Below are 17,215 nucleotides of genomic sequence, written 5' to 3'. Positions count from 1 at the left end.
ATGTGAACTTAGCCTTAGAAGGATATGTGCCGATCATCTTTTTACGTGGTCATGCACGGCCATTACACAGTACATAGCACAGACACATATATAAAGAATATCTCAGCACAGGAATATTTATTATTAACACATCCATTTATAGAGTTTATTATTAACCCCTTTTTGACATGTACAGTGCCGTGGCAGGTGCATTCCCGTAAACCATCATACATGTACGGCGCTGCGATCGCTCCAGCTCAAAAGCAAGGCTGGAAAAATCATCAGCTGGTGCCAGCTATATATATCAACTCAATGCACAAAAAAGTCACCACTCAGGTCCAGTATGTGTAAATGGAAATACAGGGTGATTAAAAAAGATTCAGCAGGTTTCAAAGAGGTATATTTCAAAATGTATTACATGCACAATTGTGAATTGCACATGATAACGAGCTTAGCACATAATATCTGTAAATGTCCTATGTTTCCTCCTTTTGTCACGCAACACACATCTATACGGAAATCCAGTTGGAGCTAAACAAACTGCAGCATGTCCAGGTGAAGGTCATTAGAGCGGTGTAGAATACGTATAGGATGTTCTGGCACTTCAGGGCTCTGCAAGATCAGTCTAAAAAACTTCGAGGAAAATTTTTGCTCCACAAATCAAATGGCGCTCCTTCTATCCCGAGCCCTGTGGTGCGGCTAAACAGTACTGTACAGTCACATGTGGGGTATTGCCATGTCTAGGAGAAATTGTATAACACATTTTGGGGCCTTTTTTTACCGATTCTCCTTGTGAAAATTGGAAATAAGGGGTTAAAACAACATTTTAGTGGTAAAAATTGAATTGTTTTTTCTTTACGGCTCAATAGTATAACATTTTGTGACACACCTGTGGTATCAATGTGCTCAATGCACCCCTAGATGAATTTATTGAGGGGTGCAGTTTGTAAAATGTGGTCACTTGTGGGGGGTTTCTGCTGTTCTAGCACCTCAGGGGCTCTGCCAATGTGACATGGCACCCGCAAACCATTCCAACTAAATCTGCACTCCAAAATGGCGCTCCTTCCTTTCTTCACTTTGTATTGTTCCTCAAAAGTAATTTTTAACCACATATTGGGCACTGGCGTACTCATTAAAAAGTGCCCAAAAAATTTTATGGTTCAGTATCTCCTGTTACCCAGTGAATTTGAAAAATTTGGTGTTAGCGCAACAATTTTGTGGTTGTGCTCACCACAGGTAAATTTCTTGACGGATCTACATTCCAAAATGGGGTCACTAATGGGGAGCTCCACTGATTAGGCACACCAGATTTCCAAATGCTACATGGTGTCTGTTAATGATTCCAGTCAATTTTGCAGTCAAATAGCGCTCCTTTTCTTCCAAGCCCTGCCGTGCGCCCAAACAGTTAATTCCCATCACATATTGTATGAGGTATCTGTGTGGAGAAACTGCACAATAAATTTTTATAGTAGAAAAAGAAAGGAAAGGATCCGGCACAACCTCTTCTTAGAATAAAATCATCATAATCTTTATTTGAGAGTATTAGAAATACCATCCGTGAAAACCGAAAAAGATGTTAATCCATGGGAGCTTAACGCGTTTCGTACTTCAATATAAAAACAGAAGAGAGTCCTTAGAGAAGTTGTCCAGTTACCAAAACTGATTTTTTTTTTCTGATAAATCTTGCTAATATGTGCCCCTCAACACATCTATTATGTTTTGTCAGCAAAATTACCTTTTATTGTGCACTAGCAGCACACGGTCATTGCTGGCTCCAGCTCTGATGGGGTTAATCTCTCCTCTGACTTCCTGTGTTCAGTTCCTACAAGTCCCAGAACTCTTTGTGGCTCTAGGGCGGTGTCTGGCTTATCTAACACACCCATTGTGTCTAATACACCAACTCTGCTCCCACCCAAACCCTCCTCCCTGCCTCTTCCCTGTGGATGCACTGAGATCATCAATCACACAGACAGCAGCAGCTCTACACAGCCAGGGGAAGAAAGTGTGTGTGCGCGTATATACAGTGTGTGTGTATATACAGTGTATGTGTGTATACAGTGTGTGTGTGTATATATACAGTGTGTGTGTGAGTGTGTGTATGTCATACTCACCTGTCTGCAGGGTCCCGGTGCCATGCCTGCTTCCAGCCCCTGTCTCGGTACCACCGCTCTGGCTGTGTGCAGTCTCCCCGGGGCACGTACGAAGCTTGCAGGACCTGGCGGTAGATCACCTGATGCAGTCACCTGACGCATCAGCTGATCATAGTGTCGCCGGCTTCTTCGCGCTCGGCCGGCTATCAGCTGATCCTGCTGTCAGGGGACTTCATCAGCTGATTACCGGCAGCTCCTGCAGTGATGGGCCAGGATCAGACTCCGCTGCAGGAGCTACCGGTAATCAGCACAGACGTGAGTATATTTTTTTTTTTTTTTGCACTGATGCTTCAGCTGATTGTATAAATCGGCTTTTATACAATCAGCTGCTGTGTCATGTGATTCACATCCTTTAACCTGACACATCATCTGATCGCTTTGCCTTCCAGCAAACCGATCAGATGATATTGGATCCTGATTGGACGGCGCGGGACCCTAACCCAGGATTACTGCGGAGGGGGGTTTATTTCAATAAAGATGGAGTCGCTAATTGTGTTGTGTTTTATTTCTAATAAAAATATTTTTCTGCGTGTTGTGTTTTTTTTTTTATCATTACTAGAAATTCATGGTGGCCATGTCTAATATTGGCGTGACACCATGAATTTTGGGCTTAGGGCCAGCTGATAATATACAGCTAGCCCTAACTCCATTATTACCTAGCTAGCCACCCGGCATCAGGGCAGCTGGAAGAGTTGGATACAGCTCCAGAAGATGGCACTTCTATGAAAGCGCCATTTTCTGGGGTGGCTGCGGACTGCAATTCGCAGTGGGGGTGCCCAGAAAGCTTGGGCACCCTTCACTGTGGATTCCAATCCCCAGCTGCCTAGTTGTACCCGGCTGGACACTAAAATTAGGCGAAGCTCACGTCATTTTTTTTTTAAATTATTTCATGAAATTCATGAAATAATTAAAAAAAAAAAAGAGCTTCTCTATATTTTTGGTTCCCAGCCGGGTACAAATAGGCAGCTGGGGGTTGGTGACATGCTCTGCTCTGACACATACTGTGCTGCATGTCACTGTATCCACTCTGGGACTTGTTGTGCAGGTGACCTGATGATACATGTCACTAACTTGCTCCACTCTGTGACTTCTGCTGCATTGTTCCAACTGTATACACTCTCACCTGAACAAGTCTCAGAGTGGGGCAGTTAGTGACATGTATCATCCGGTCACCTGCACAACAAGTGCCAGAGTGGTGAAAGATAGTGACATGCAGCACACTATGTGTCAGAGCAGAGCATGTCACTGTCTCCACTCTGGGACTTGTTGTGCAGGTGACCGGATGATACATGTCACTAACTGCCCCACTCTGTGATTTCTGCTGCATAGTACCAACTGTATACACTCTCACCTGCACAACAAGTCCCATAGTGGAGACAGTTAGTGACATGTAGCATCCGGTCACCTGCACAACAAGTCCCAGAGTGGAGACAGTGACATGCAGCACACTATGTGTCAGAGCAGAGCATGTCACTGTCTCCACTCCGCTGACCTCACAGCCCGTACACGCTGCGATGGATGCAGGGGGACACAGAACAAGTAATCGGCCGACACTGGAGTCATCTGATTACTTGGGATGAATGAGAAGTAAAATGCTCTGGTGCTCGATGGGCGAAGCCCATGCCGATTTTTTAAAAAAAATTCATTAAAAATAATAAAAAAAATAATCACATTGTTTGTGGGCTCCCGCTGCATTTTCTATTGCTAAGGGTAACCAAAGCAGCTACTGGCTGCTAGCCCCCGCTGCTTGGTGTTACTTTCACTGGCAATAGAAATGCAGGGAAGCATTTTTTTTTTTACAAAGGTTTTTCCCTGAAAACGTTTTTAAGAAAATGACGTGGGCTTCGCCATATTTTTGTATGCTAGCCAGGTACAGCAGGCAGCTACTGGCTGCCCCCAACCCCCAGCTGCCTAGTTGTACCCGGCTGGGAACCAAAAATATAGAGAAGCCCTTTTTTTCATGAATTTCATGAAATAATTTAAAAAAAAAAAAAAAAATGATGTGGGCTTCGCCAAATTTTTGAGTCCAGCCAGGTACAACTAGGCAGCTGGGGATTGGAATCCACAGTGCAGGGTGCCCAAACTTTCTGGGCCCCCCACTGCGAATTGCAGTCCACAGCTGCCCCAGAAAATGGAGCCTTCATAGAAGCGCCATCTTCAGGCGCTGTATCCAACTCTTCCAGTGGCCCTGGTGGCAGGTGGCACGCTGGGTAATAAGGGGTTAATACCAGCTATGTTTTACCAGCTGGTATAAAGCCCGAGATTCTTAATGTCAGGCCAAGTTTAACCTGGCCATTAAGAATCTCCAACAAAGGGTTTAAAAAAAAAAAAAAAGACATCACACAGAGAAAAATACTTTATTAGAAATAAATACACAGACACAGTAGGGACTCCATGTTTATTACTCCCCCTCACCCCTCCACGATGGAGAGATTTCTGTACTGACCATGCCAGGAGAGCGAGGAAAAAGAGCGAGCGGGGGGGGGGGAGGAAAAGAGAGCGAGAGGGGGGGGGGAAGAGAGCGAGCGGGGGGGGAGAAGAGAGCGAGCGGGGGGGAGAAGAGAGAGAGAGGGGGAGAAGAGAGAGGGGGGGGAGAAGAGAGAGAGGGGGGGAGAAGAGAGAGGGGGGGGAGAAGAGAGAGAGGGGGGGAGAAGAGAGAGAGGGGGGGGAGAAGAGAAAGAGAGGGGGGAGAAGAGAGAGAGAGGGGGGAGAAGAGAGAGAGAGGGGGGGAGAAGAGAGAGAGAGGGGGGGAGAAGAGAGAGAGAGGGGGGGAGAAGAGAGAGAGAGGGGGGGAGAAGAGAGAGAGAGGGGGGAGAAGAGAGAGAGAGGGGGGCAGAAGAGAGAGAGAGGGGGGGAGAAGAAAGAGAGAGGGGGGGAGAAGAGAGAGAGAGGAGGGGAGAAGAGAGAGAGGGGGGGAGAAGAGAGAGATAGGGGGGAGAAGAGAGCGAGAGGGGGGGAGAAGAGAGAGAGAGGGGGGGAGAAGAGAGAGATAGGGGGGGGAGAAGAGAGAGAGAGGGGGGGAGAAGAGAGAGAGAGAGGGGGGGAGAAGAGAGAGAGAGAGAGAGGGGGGGAGAAGAGAGAGAGGGGGGGAGAAGAGAGAGAGGGGGGGGAGAAGAGAGAGAGGGGGGGAGAAGAGAGAGAGGGGGGAGAAGAGAGAGAGGGGGGAGAAGAGAGAGAGGGGGGGAGAAGAGAGAGAGAGGGGGGGAGAAGAGAGAGAGAGAGGGGGGGAGAAGAGAGAGAGAGGGGGGGGAGAAGAGAGAGAGAGGGGGGGAGAAGAGAGAGAGAGGGGGGGAGAAGAGAGAGAGAGGGGGGGAGAAGAGAGAGAGAGGGGGGGAGAAGAGAGAGAGAGGGGGGGAGAAGAGAGAGAGAGGGGGGGAGAAGAGAGAGAGAGGGGGGGAGAAGAGAGAGAGAGGAGGGAGAAGAGAGAGAGAGGGGGGGAGAAGAGAGAGAGAGGGGGGGAGAAGAGAGAGAGGGGGGGAGAAGAGAGAGAGAGGGGGGAGAAGAGAGAGAGGGGGGAGAAGAGAGAGAGAGGGGGGAGAAGAGAGAGAGAGGGGGGAGAAGAGAGAGAGAGGGGGGAGAAGAGAGAGAGAGGGGTGGAGAAGAGAGAGAGAGGGGGGGAGAAGAGAGAGAGGGGGGGAGAAGAGAGAGAGAGGGGGGGAGAAGAGAGAGAGAGGGGGGAGAAGAGAGAGAGAGGGGGGGAGAAGAGAGAGAGAGGGGGGGGAGAAGAGAGGGAGAGGGGGGGGGAAGAGAGAGAGGGGGAGAAGAGAGAGAGGGGGGGGAGAAGAGAGAGAGGGGGGGGAGAAGAGAGAGAGAGGGGGGAGAAGAGAGAGAGAGGGGGGGAGAAGAGAGAGAGAGGGGGAGAAGAGAGAGAGAGGGGGGAGAAGAGAGAGAGAGGGGGGGGGAGAAGAGAGAGAGAGGGGGGAGAAGAGAGAGAGAGGGGGGGGAGAAGAGAGAGAGAGGGGGGGAGAAGAGAGAGAGAGGGGGGAGAAGAGAGAGAGGGGGGGGAGAAGAGAGAGAGAGGGGGGAGAAGAGAGAGAGAGGGGGGAGAAGAGAGAGAGAGGGGGGAGAAGAGAGAGAGAGGGGGGGAGAAGAGAGAGAGAGGGGGGGAGAAGAGAGAGAGAGGGGGGAGAAGAGAGAGAGAGGGGGGAGAAGAGAGAGAGAGGGGGAGAAGAGAGAGAGAGGGGGGGAGAAGAGAGAGAGAGGGGGGGAGAAGAGAGAGAGAGGGGGGAGAAGAGAGAGAGAGGAGGGAGAAGAGAGAGAGAGGGGGGAGAAGAGAGAGAGAGGGGGAGAGAAGAGAGAGAGGGGGGGAGAAGAGAGAGAGAGGGGGGGAGAAGAGAGAGAGAGGGGGGAGAAGAGAGAGAGAGGGGGGGAGAAGAGAGAGAGAGGGGGGGAGATGAGAGAGGGAGAGAGAAGAGAGAGAGGGGGAGAGAAGAGAGAGAGGGGGGGAGAAGAGAGAGAGGGGGGAGAAGAGAGAGAGGGGGGGAGAGAGAGAGGGGGGGGAGAGAGAGGGGGGGAGAAGAGAGAGAGGGGGGGGAGAAGTGAGAGAGAGGGGGGAATAGAGAGAGAAGGGGGGGAGAGAGAGAAGGGGGGGAGAAGAGAGAGAGGGGGGGAGAAGAGAGAGAGGGGGGGAGAAGAGAGAGGGGGGGAGAAGAGAGAGAGGGGGGGAGAAGAGAGAGAGGGGGGAGAGAAGAGAGAGAGGGGGGGAGAAGAGAGAGGGGGGGGGGAGAAGAGAGAGGGGGGGGAGAAGAGAGAGAGGGGGGGGAGAAGAGAGAGAGGGGGGGAGAAGAGAGAGAGGGGGGGGAGAAGAGAGAGAGGGGGGGAGAAGAGAGAGAGGGGGGGAGAAGAGAGAGAGGGGGGGAGAAGAGAGAGAGAGGGGGGGAGAAGAGAGAGAGAGGGGGGGAGAAGAGAGAAAGAGGGGGGGAGAAGAGAGAGAGAGGGGGGGAGAAGAGAGAGAGAGGGGAGAGAAGAGAGAGAGGGGGAGAGAAGAGAGAGAGGGGGAGAGAAGAGAGAGAGGGGGGGAGAAGAGAGAGAGGGGGGGAGAAGAGAGAGAGGGGGGAGAGAGAGGGGGGGTGGGAGAGAGAGAGGGGGGGGAGAGAGAGGGGAGGAGAAGAGAGAGAGGGGGAGAAGAGAGAGAGAGGGGGGAATAGAGAGAGGGGGGGAAGAGAGAGAAGGGGGGGTTGAAGAGAAGGGGGGAGAAGAGAGAGAGAGGGGGGGAGAAGAGAGAGAGAGGGGGGGAGAAGAGAGAAAGAGGGGGGAGAAGAGAGAGAGAGGGGGGAGAAGAGAGAGAGAGGGGGAGAGAAGAGAGAGAGGGGGAGAGAAGAGAGAGAGGGGGAGAGAAGAGAGAGAGGGGAGAGAAGAGAGAGAGGGGGGGAGAAGAGAGAGAGGGGGGGGGAGAGAGAGGGGGGTGGGAGAGAGAGGGGGGGGGGGAGAGAGGGGGGGAGAAGAGAGAGAGGGGGGAATATAGAGAGAGGGGGGGGAAGAAGAGAGAAGGGGAGGGAGAAGAGAGAGAGGGGGGAGAAGAGAGAGAGGGGGGGAGAGAGAGAGAGGGGGGGAGAAGAGAGAGAGGGGGGGAGAAGAGAGAGAGGGGGGAGAAGAGAGAGAGGAGGGGAGAAGAGAGAGAGGGGGAGAAAAGAGAGGGGGGGAGAAAAGAGAGGGGGAGAAAAGAGAGGGGGAGAAAAGAGAGGGGGAGAAAAGAGAGGGGGGGGAGAAAAGAGAGGGGGGAGAAAAGAGAGGGGGGAAAAGAGAGAGAGGGGGGAGAAGAGAGAGAGGGGGGAGAAGAGAGGGGGGGGAGAAAAGAGAGAGGGGGGAGAGAGAGAGGGGGGAGAAAAGAGAGAGGGGGAGAAAAGAGAGAGGGGGGGAGAAAAGAGAGAGGGGGGGAGAAAAGAGAGAGGGGGGGAAGAGAGAGAGGGGGGGAGAAGAGAGAGAGGGGGGGAGAGAGAGAGAGGGGGAGAAGAGAGAGAGGGGGGAGAAGAGAGGGGGGAGAAGAGAGAGGGGGGGAGAAGAGAGGGGGGAGAAGAGAGGGGGAGAAGGAAGAGAGGGGGAGAAAGAGAGAGGGGGGGGAGAAAAGAGAGGGGGGGAGAAAAGAGAGAGGGGGGGGGGGGAGAAGAGAGTGGGGAAAGAACGGGGGAGGGGGGGCAGAGGTGCTCTGTCACCAACTGTCTCCACTCTGTGACTTGTGGTGCAGGTGACAGAGTGCAGACAGTTGGTCCCATGCAGCAGGACAGATGGCAGAGCACAGCGGTGACATGCCTGTCAGTGTCTTGCTGCTGGGAGGAGCACACGATCACACTGCCCGACACCGGACGCTCTCCTGACATCGCAGCAGAGCGGGCGGGTGGACAGTGTGATCACATACTTACGTGCAGGGGGGGATTCAGCTGAAGAACCCCCCCCTGTACTGCACACTGGCGCCCCGTGCCTCACCATTAGCCGGCTCCACACTGACGTCCTCCGGATCCTCCCCTCGATGCTGAGCTGTGACGTGCGGTAGTTACCGCCCACAGCCCTGTCACTCAATCTGAATGGCGCCGGCATCCTGTGACGTACCCGTCCAGTTTGAGAGCCCGGAAATGCCGGGACGTCAGAGGATGCCGGCGGCCACAGCTCCAGGAGGTCATGTGACCGGCACTGAGCGTGCAGCATAGCGCCGCTCAGTGCCAGAACTGGAAACACAAGCCAATGGAGAAGACGCCTAGAAAGGTAAGTATAACTCCTACAGAAAATAAAAAAAATGGGTGAACCACCCCTTTAATCATAAGTATGCTATGTATACCACAGAGCTACTAAAATAGACTGACTTGTTAGATGGACACAAGGGAGGGGCAGGCCGTACTTAATTACATGCACCTAAAGGTGAGTGCTGCACAGCATACAAAATCACAAACAGCAGTATGACCAAGTGATATACTAGGTTTACAAAAAATATATATATATATATATATTATTATATATAATAATTATACATACACACGTCAATCTGGATATGTGCATCCAATGTCGGAAGAGCTAATCTGATAGAAAATAATATTGGTGGATAAAAAAGAATAAAATAAAAATATGTAATAAAACACCTAAATATAGGCATATATGCATATAGGAAAAAAAATATTATATATATATATATAACAATATTTTTTTTTCCTATATGCATATACGCCTATATTTAGGTGTTTTATTACATATTTTTATTTTATTCTTTTTTCTTTTTGGATTTTTGCATATTGATAATCCAAATCCATATTTTATATATATATATATATATATATATATATATATATATATATATATATATATATATATATGGATTTGGATTATCAATATGCAAAAATCCAAAATTCATCCCAAAAATTTATAAAGAGTAGCTCATCCAACAGGAAGGAATACCCGACAAATGTAAGGATACAATCAAAAATACATATGTATCCAACCATGTAAGCACATACGATATGAAAAATAATAAAAGATCCAAATATATAAAGTATGAGCAGCATGTCCAAAATACGACAATTAAATGACTATAGACAATCTTCAATAACAAATCCACCAAAAAGAAATATATAAAAGGGATCAAACATTACCACAAATATCACTGGCAGATGAACATGAAAGGTTTTAAAGTTACCCAGATTTTTCTCTAAAAAATATAACATAAATCAGAGCGATAATTAAAGCCGCCAGGATATCTTGAATCTAGTCTCAGGATCCATTTGGCCTCCGATAACAAGAGAGCCTGGAACCAGTCCCCCCGCGGGGGGGTCTGGGGACCGACTCTACAACTGTGATTATCAAAGATGAAAAGTCCGCTGAGTGACATTCAATAGAATGCCTGGTTAGACCAGATAAAGAACGTTTCTTAACTAATGCCACATAATTCAAAGAGGTTTTGTCCTGAGCTGCTGGCGGTATCCGAACATGCTCTGAAATTCTGGCTGCGGACGGTAGTATTAGCTCATATGATTCTAGTAGGGGGACTCATGCCCCACGTCCCTCAAAAAACTTACCAGGGAGAGGCATAGGTCACGAAGAGCTGGCAGAAAACACAAGCGGGGGGGAAGGGAGATATTTTCTCCGCCCCAAGAAACGCAGGTACTGGAGAAACCGACACATCAGGGTTCTTTAGAGATTCCAGTACTCAACCTGTCCACGTGTATTCTAAGTCCAGCTCAAATTGATGTCTTGCAAAAAGGCCTCAATTTTGCCCCTAGTAATAGGCCTGACCTTTTCCAAACTCTGAGGGATGTAAACAAGTTTGTTAGAAATCTCACCGTTAAGAGACATTTTTCAGGTATTGAAGATACTGATATTGCTGAACAGGATTTATCGGATCCTATGATAACTGACTCCACTCGGGTTCCCTTATTCTTGAGCTTGAAAGAGCAAGTTGCGGTTACACATTTATATGAATTAAGTGACACCTGCATGAGCACTCCTGTCCCCCCTCCTTTTGTCACCAAGAATCCAGCCTTTTACATTATTGCCTCCAGGGGCCACATTATGGATACGTTTCAGGACCTGATTGAGTCTGAAGTTAGAAATTTACTTTCTAGAGATTCCCAGACCCAGGATAATCTATTATCTTCTGAGAGGAAGGCACTGAAAGAGTTAAAGAGTAATGACTATATTGTTGTTCGAGGAGCAGATAAGGGGGGGATCAGTAGTGGTGCTGGATAGCACGTTGTATGAGATGGAGATCAATGCGATTCTAAGTGATACTTCCACCTATAGGTGGCTGTCTTGTGACCCCACATCTGATTTTTCCTCCAAGCTACATACCCTTCTATCACGGGGCCTTGAATGGGGGGTTCTTAGTAAAAAGACCTATGAATATATTTTTGTGGATTCTCCGGTATGTCCCATTTTCCAGGGCCTCCCGAAGGTTCATAAAGGCATCTCCCCCCCCCCGCTGAGACCCATAGTAGCCAGCACTGGATCCCTGACTGGTAACCTGAGTGATTGGCTGGATCATCATATCCAGCCTCTCATGAAACGAACTACAGGTCACATCAGAGATACCAAAAGTTTGTTACAATGTTTAGAGAAGATACCGTGGACTAATAATTCTTTCTGGATAACGAGCGATGTAATTTCATTATATCCCAGCATACCACACAGGGAAGCCCTTCAGGCCCTATATTTCCATTTGGAGAGGTATAGTCCTTTGGATGATGTTTCCAAAGAATTTATTCTTATGACCGCTGGTTTTTTGTTGACCCATAACTTTTTTCAATTTAACAGTGTCTTTTTTTCTCCAGACAGTTGGATGCCCTATGGGGGCAAGTTTTTCATGTTCCCTAGCCAATATTTACATGGCCTACTGGGAGGAACAATATATCTATGCGAGTAACAACCCATTTTTAGACTCAATTTTTTGGTACGCTAGGTATATTGATGACCAGATCCTGATATGCAAAGCAGATGGTTATGGTTCCCCCCAGCAGGCCATGGAGGCTCTCAATACTTACTTCAACTTACTTCAATGGAAATTCTCTCAATTTGAGATTTACTATGAATTTATATATGTAATTGGCTCCCTTTTTGAACATCTTGCTGTCTGGAGATTCTTTGACTGGTACCATTCAATCTACTTTGTATAGGAAGCCCATTTGTGGAAACACCTCCCTCCATGCTAGTAGCTGCCATATGCCCCACACTTTATACAACTTACCTGTGGGTGAATTCCTGCGAGCAAAACGGTCATGTTCATCGGAGGTGTCTTATAGTGATGAAGCTGCCCGCATCAGGCATAGACTTAGCAAGAGAGGATATTCTGATCGTGTTTTGAATAGGGCTACTTCTATTGCTGCTAATAGGACCAGATCTGATTTATTAAAGGATCGCTCTGCTACGGCTACTGCTAAAAATTGGGTCACTTTTTCTACTCCATTTAGTACCGACTTTTTTCAGATTAAGCGGATCATTCAGCGGTTTATTCCCCTGTTATGCCAGGATGTTGTCTTAAATACAGTCCTCCATCCAGGAATAAATATAGTGGCTAGAAAGGCTTGTACTATTGGTAATTTAGTGGCTCCTAGTAGGTTTTCTTCTAAAAAAATCTAAAAAATCCAATAAAACCTGGCTCAGTGTCACCGGCTCTTACAGGTGTGGGTCCAGTCGCTGTGGCCTTTGTCGATTTATGCGCAACAATAAATCCTTTTTGAGCAGTAATGGGGAGTATATTAACATCCATTCATTCATTAATTGTGCTTCCACGCATGTGGTTTATGTAGCCACATGCACATTATGCGGTAAAAACTACGTAGGCTGCACATCCAGAGCACTCAGAGCCAGAATTTCAGAGCATGTTCGGATACCGCCAGCAGTTCAGGACAAAACCTCTTTGAATTATGTGGCATTAGTTAAGAAACGTTCTTTATTTGGTCTAACCAGGCATTATATTGAATGTCACTCAGCGGACTTTTCATCTTTGATAATCACAGGTGTAGAGTCGGTCCCCAGACACTCCCGCGAGGGGGACTGGTTCCAGGCTCTCTTATTATCGAAGGCCAAATGGATCCTGAGACTAGATTCAAGATATCCTGGCGGCTTTAATTACCGCTCTGATTTACGTTATATTTTTTAGAGAAAAATCAGGGTAACTTTAAAACTTTCATGTTCATCTGCCAGTGATATTTGTGGTAATGTTTGATCCCTTGATTTTTGCATATTGATAATCCAAATCCATATATTTATTTTATATATATATATATATATATATATATATATATATATATACACATACATACACTAGAAGGTGGCCCGATTCTACGCATCGGGTATTCTAGAATTTACGTATTGTGTAGTTAATGTATGACATTTGTTATATATATATATATATATATATATATACATATATATATATATATATATATATATAGATGTTGTTGTCTGTAGTTACCAAGTGTTTGTGTAGGGGCTGTACATGTTCTGGGTGTTGTCTGGGTGTGGTGGGGGGTGAAAGCGGTGTTGTTTGTGTGTTGCGTTGTGTCTCGTTATTTGTGGAGCGCTGTGTGTCTGTATCGTTGTGTGTGTGTGTTGCGCGGTTTGTGTGGGTGTGGGGTGTGTGTGTGTGTGTTTTGGGGGGAGGTATGTTTTGTGCAATGTGTGTGTTGTGCGGTATGTGCGTATATTTGCGTGTGCCGCGGTGTTTGTGTGTTGGGTGTTGTGTGTGTGCGGCATTGTCTGTGTGTGTGGGTGTCTGTGTAGGGCAGTGTTTGTGGTTCCCAGTGTGTGTGTGGTGTGTTGTGCAGTGCGTGTGTGGCAGTGTTTGTGTGTGTGTGTGTTTTGGGGGGAGGTGTGCACCCCCCATCGTGCTCCATCTCCCATGCTGCGCACCCCCCATCGTGCTCCATCCCCCATGCTGCGCACCCCCCCATCGTGCTCCATCCCCCATGCTGCGCACTCCCCATTGTGCTCCATCCCCCATGCTGCGCATTCCCCATCGTGCTCCATCCCCCATGCTGCGCACTCCCAAACGTGCTCCATCCCCCATGCTGCGCACTCCCCATCGTGCTCCATCCCCCATGCTGCGCACCCCCATCATGCTCCATCCCCCATGCTGCACACTCCCAATCGTGCTCCATCCCCCATGCTGGGCACCCCCCATCGTGCTCTATCCCCCATGCTGCGCAGTCCCCATCGTGCTCCATCCCCCATGCTGCGCACTCCCCATCGTGCTCCATCCCCCATGCTGCGCACCCCCCATCGTGCTCCATCCCCCATGCTGCGCACCCCCCCATCGTGCTCCACAGTCACACATCAGACAGTAAATACACACACATCTGATCGCATACAATCACACACACACACCCCACTTTTCCCTGTGCCCACCGGTGGGCGGTCCCAGCAGCTGTGCTGCACGCCGTGCTCCTCTGCCGACACTCACAGATCCGATCGCATACACTCACACACACACACTCACACATCAGAACACACTCACACACACACACTGACGATATCGCACATACGCGCTCACACAATCACAACATCCGGAGATACCACATGCTTCCGGCCATGTGATCCTCCGGCAGGTCCTGGAAGGTCACTGCACAGTATCGCCGCCAAGAAGCAAGCGATATCACGGGATGTTGTGAGTGTGTGGATGCGATCTGATGTGTGTGTGAGGTGTGTGTGAGAGTGAGTGTGATCTGATGTGGATGTGTGTGTGTATATGTGTGTGTCTGTTCTTACGTGTGTGCGTGTGTGTGTGTTCCGCCGCTGCAGGACCTTGATGCGCTCACCTCGGGGTGAGCGGCCAATCCGTGCGGGGGGGCGGAGCCGAGGAGAGCGGCCAATCCGTGCGGGGGGAGGAGCCGAGGCGAGCGGCCAATCCGTGAGGCCGAGCAGTCAATCCGTGCAGGGGAGCGGGGCCATGGCGAATCCGTGAAGCCGAGCGGCCAATCCGTGCGGGGGGGTAGGGCCATGGCGAGCACAGCGGCCAATCCGCTGTTTGTCACCGTAAGGACATGGCCAATCCGTGCGGGGGGGGGGCGGACCCGATGCGAGGCAAGGCGAGCGGCCAATCCGTGCGGAGGGGAGGAGCCGAGGCGAGGCGAGCGGCCAATCCGTGCGGGGGGCAGGGCCATGGCGAGCCCAGCGGCCAATCCGCTGTTTGTCACCGTAAGGACATGTCACGGTAAGGACACAATTTTGGAGCAAGACAGACAGACAGACAGACAGAATAAGGCAATTATATATATAGATATATATATATTTTTTTTTTCCCTATATGCATATATGCCTATATTTAGGTGTTTTATTATATATTTTTATTTTATTCTTCTTTATCCACCAATATTATTTTTTATCAGATTAGCTCTTCCAACATTGGATGCACATATCCAGATTGACGTGTATATATTATATATATATATTTTTGTAAACCTAGTATATCACTTGGTCATACTGCTGTTTGTGATTTTGTATGCCGTGCAGCACTCACCTGTAGGTGCATGTAATTAAGTACGGCCTGCCCCTCCCTTGTGTCCATCTAACAAGTCAGTCTATTTTAGTAGCTCTGTGGTATACATGGGATACTTATGATTAAGGACTCGCTTCTGTTTTTATACTGAAGTCCGAAATCATTGGCAGATCTGTGGTTGCAGTGAAATCATGGACATATTGTTCCATCTGTACACAGCCACAAACCTGGCACTGATTGTCCACAATTTCACTGCAACCACAGATCTGCTGCAGATTTATCTCTGTGTGTGACAGGGCCTTAACTGTATGCACGGATAGGATGGTGCAAAGACAAGATTCTAAATTATGTCATATTTTCCCATAGGAACCTTATGTTGGAATGGTATGATGCCCATATTTACAAGCATACTTCCACCATCCTAGATACACCTATTCAAGTTTCCGTGATTTCCTAAGCCTTAAAATCATTGCACTTGCAGCAAGAGAAGAAATTAGGTTTCCCAAACACAAATCTCTCCATAGATTGTTTGTAAAGTGTGACGGGGTATGCTACAGAGCAGGCAGGGAAACCAGGTCGATGAACAATCCAACAAGTTTTATTGAGGCAGGGAGCATAAAACATCCAATATTCAAATGGTTCTTTAGAGTCCACAATGAGTCTACACAAAGAAAACAGATCCGGGGTGCCACACAGCAATCCGATGCCAAACAAAATGCAACAACAGTCCTTAGATGTGTTCCTTAAATCCGATAGCATGGCTGAGACAACACAATCCCACGTAGCAGCTGATCTTCAATGTCCCATAGTCCATACACAGGCACCAGGACCTGCCCTCAGCATAAATCCTCGCCTTTCCCCAACAAAGCATCAACTAACTCCAAAACATGTGATTGATTCTTCCCCCTCTCCTTAGATCCACCCACTGGATGGGAAAGGGTTAACACCGACTTTTTAGTATGTGACTTTATTTGGAAAGGATTCCAGGAACTACAGGCTGGTATTACTTGAGTCCCATGCAGAGAAGAACAAAGATACAGTCGCCCACTAGATGTTGACCACGGCCTGATTACATTAAAGTTCAGACACATAGGCAAGGGAGGGACACACTGTTACATAAAGTTAATTATTCTACATATGGGAGGGAAAATATGGCCGTTCCATTTCTGGCATGAGATGTCATTGGCATGAGGATGTCCATTCTGCTTTAGGGGCAATTACTTCACCATAACAGTTTGCTCCTCCAGAAACTCAGATACAATCTGGATAATTTATCTACACAGAGAAGGATGCTTCGGTGATTGTGAATTGTGATTTATGTGATACATAACACAGCCATATACAGTATACATATATAAAACGGTATGCCATTAACAGAGTATATACCTTTTTCTTTCCTCTCACGTCATTTATACCGCATGCTGAATGTTATAGAAACAAAACCATGAGTTGCTTATTAAATACATTACATTGATTTTACATGTATTAAAATACCAACTAAGATATGTAGTGTTTTGGGGACCTATGTAATAGTTAAAAATTCAAACAACATACTATAAAAAAACGGCACCCCTCAACATATTTCAAACTGCTTTCGAGTATTTTCTTAACCTTTTAGCTGCTTTTCAGAAATGAATGCTAAGTGACCTGATAGGAAAGAAAAATGTTGATTCTACCTCGTAAGTGTTGCCGAATTTTAAACAGGTCACTATAGCTGGCAGACTCTATGGCCATTATTCGGCCATGTATTGCGATGACAACCCTCAGAGCCAAAGAATCATGACTTCAAGATGCTGATAGGGTTAAAGAGGGGCCCCCACACTGTTAACGATCTAGAAGTCGTAGTCACTATTGACGACAGCATCTACGGGGTTAGCAGCCATGGTGCCATCACCGGTTTTGGCTGATGCAGCAGGTTGTTGGATATAGTGGACAGCCGACAGCTGCTACATTTTTAGCCATCTGTGGATGCTATTCACTTATATCTCAGGTCAGTTTTAAGTCAAATTGGTGGTCACAAAGGAATTAAGGAATCGGCACCAAAATGAGGTGCTAGGGAGGAGCCAGGCGGGACAAAATATGGTAAAGCCCGCTCATTAAATTCATCAATAGTGCCGGCGTTTCTTAGGCCAGATATGTTGTTTCAGTCAGATAAATTCATTAAGTGGTG

At 48.0% G+C, this 17,215-nt stretch overlaps 1 protein-coding gene across 1 annotated transcript in view; it reads right to left on the bottom strand.

The window, feature by feature from the left end:
- Window positions 1-17,215, bottom strand: part of LOC142296283 (dihydroxyacetone phosphate acyltransferase-like) — a 318,344-nt gene that overhangs the window by 214,101 nt on the left and 87,028 nt on the right.

The sequence above is a fragment of the Anomaloglossus baeobatrachus genome, chromosome 3 (assembly GCF_048569485.1).
Source record: "Anomaloglossus baeobatrachus isolate aAnoBae1 chromosome 3, aAnoBae1.hap1, whole genome shotgun sequence".
Lineage (NCBI taxonomy): Eukaryota > Metazoa > Chordata > Amphibia > Anura > Aromobatidae > Anomaloglossus > Anomaloglossus baeobatrachus.
Note: the sequence above shows the minus strand (reverse complement) of the source record. Positions and strands in the feature narration are given on the sequence as shown.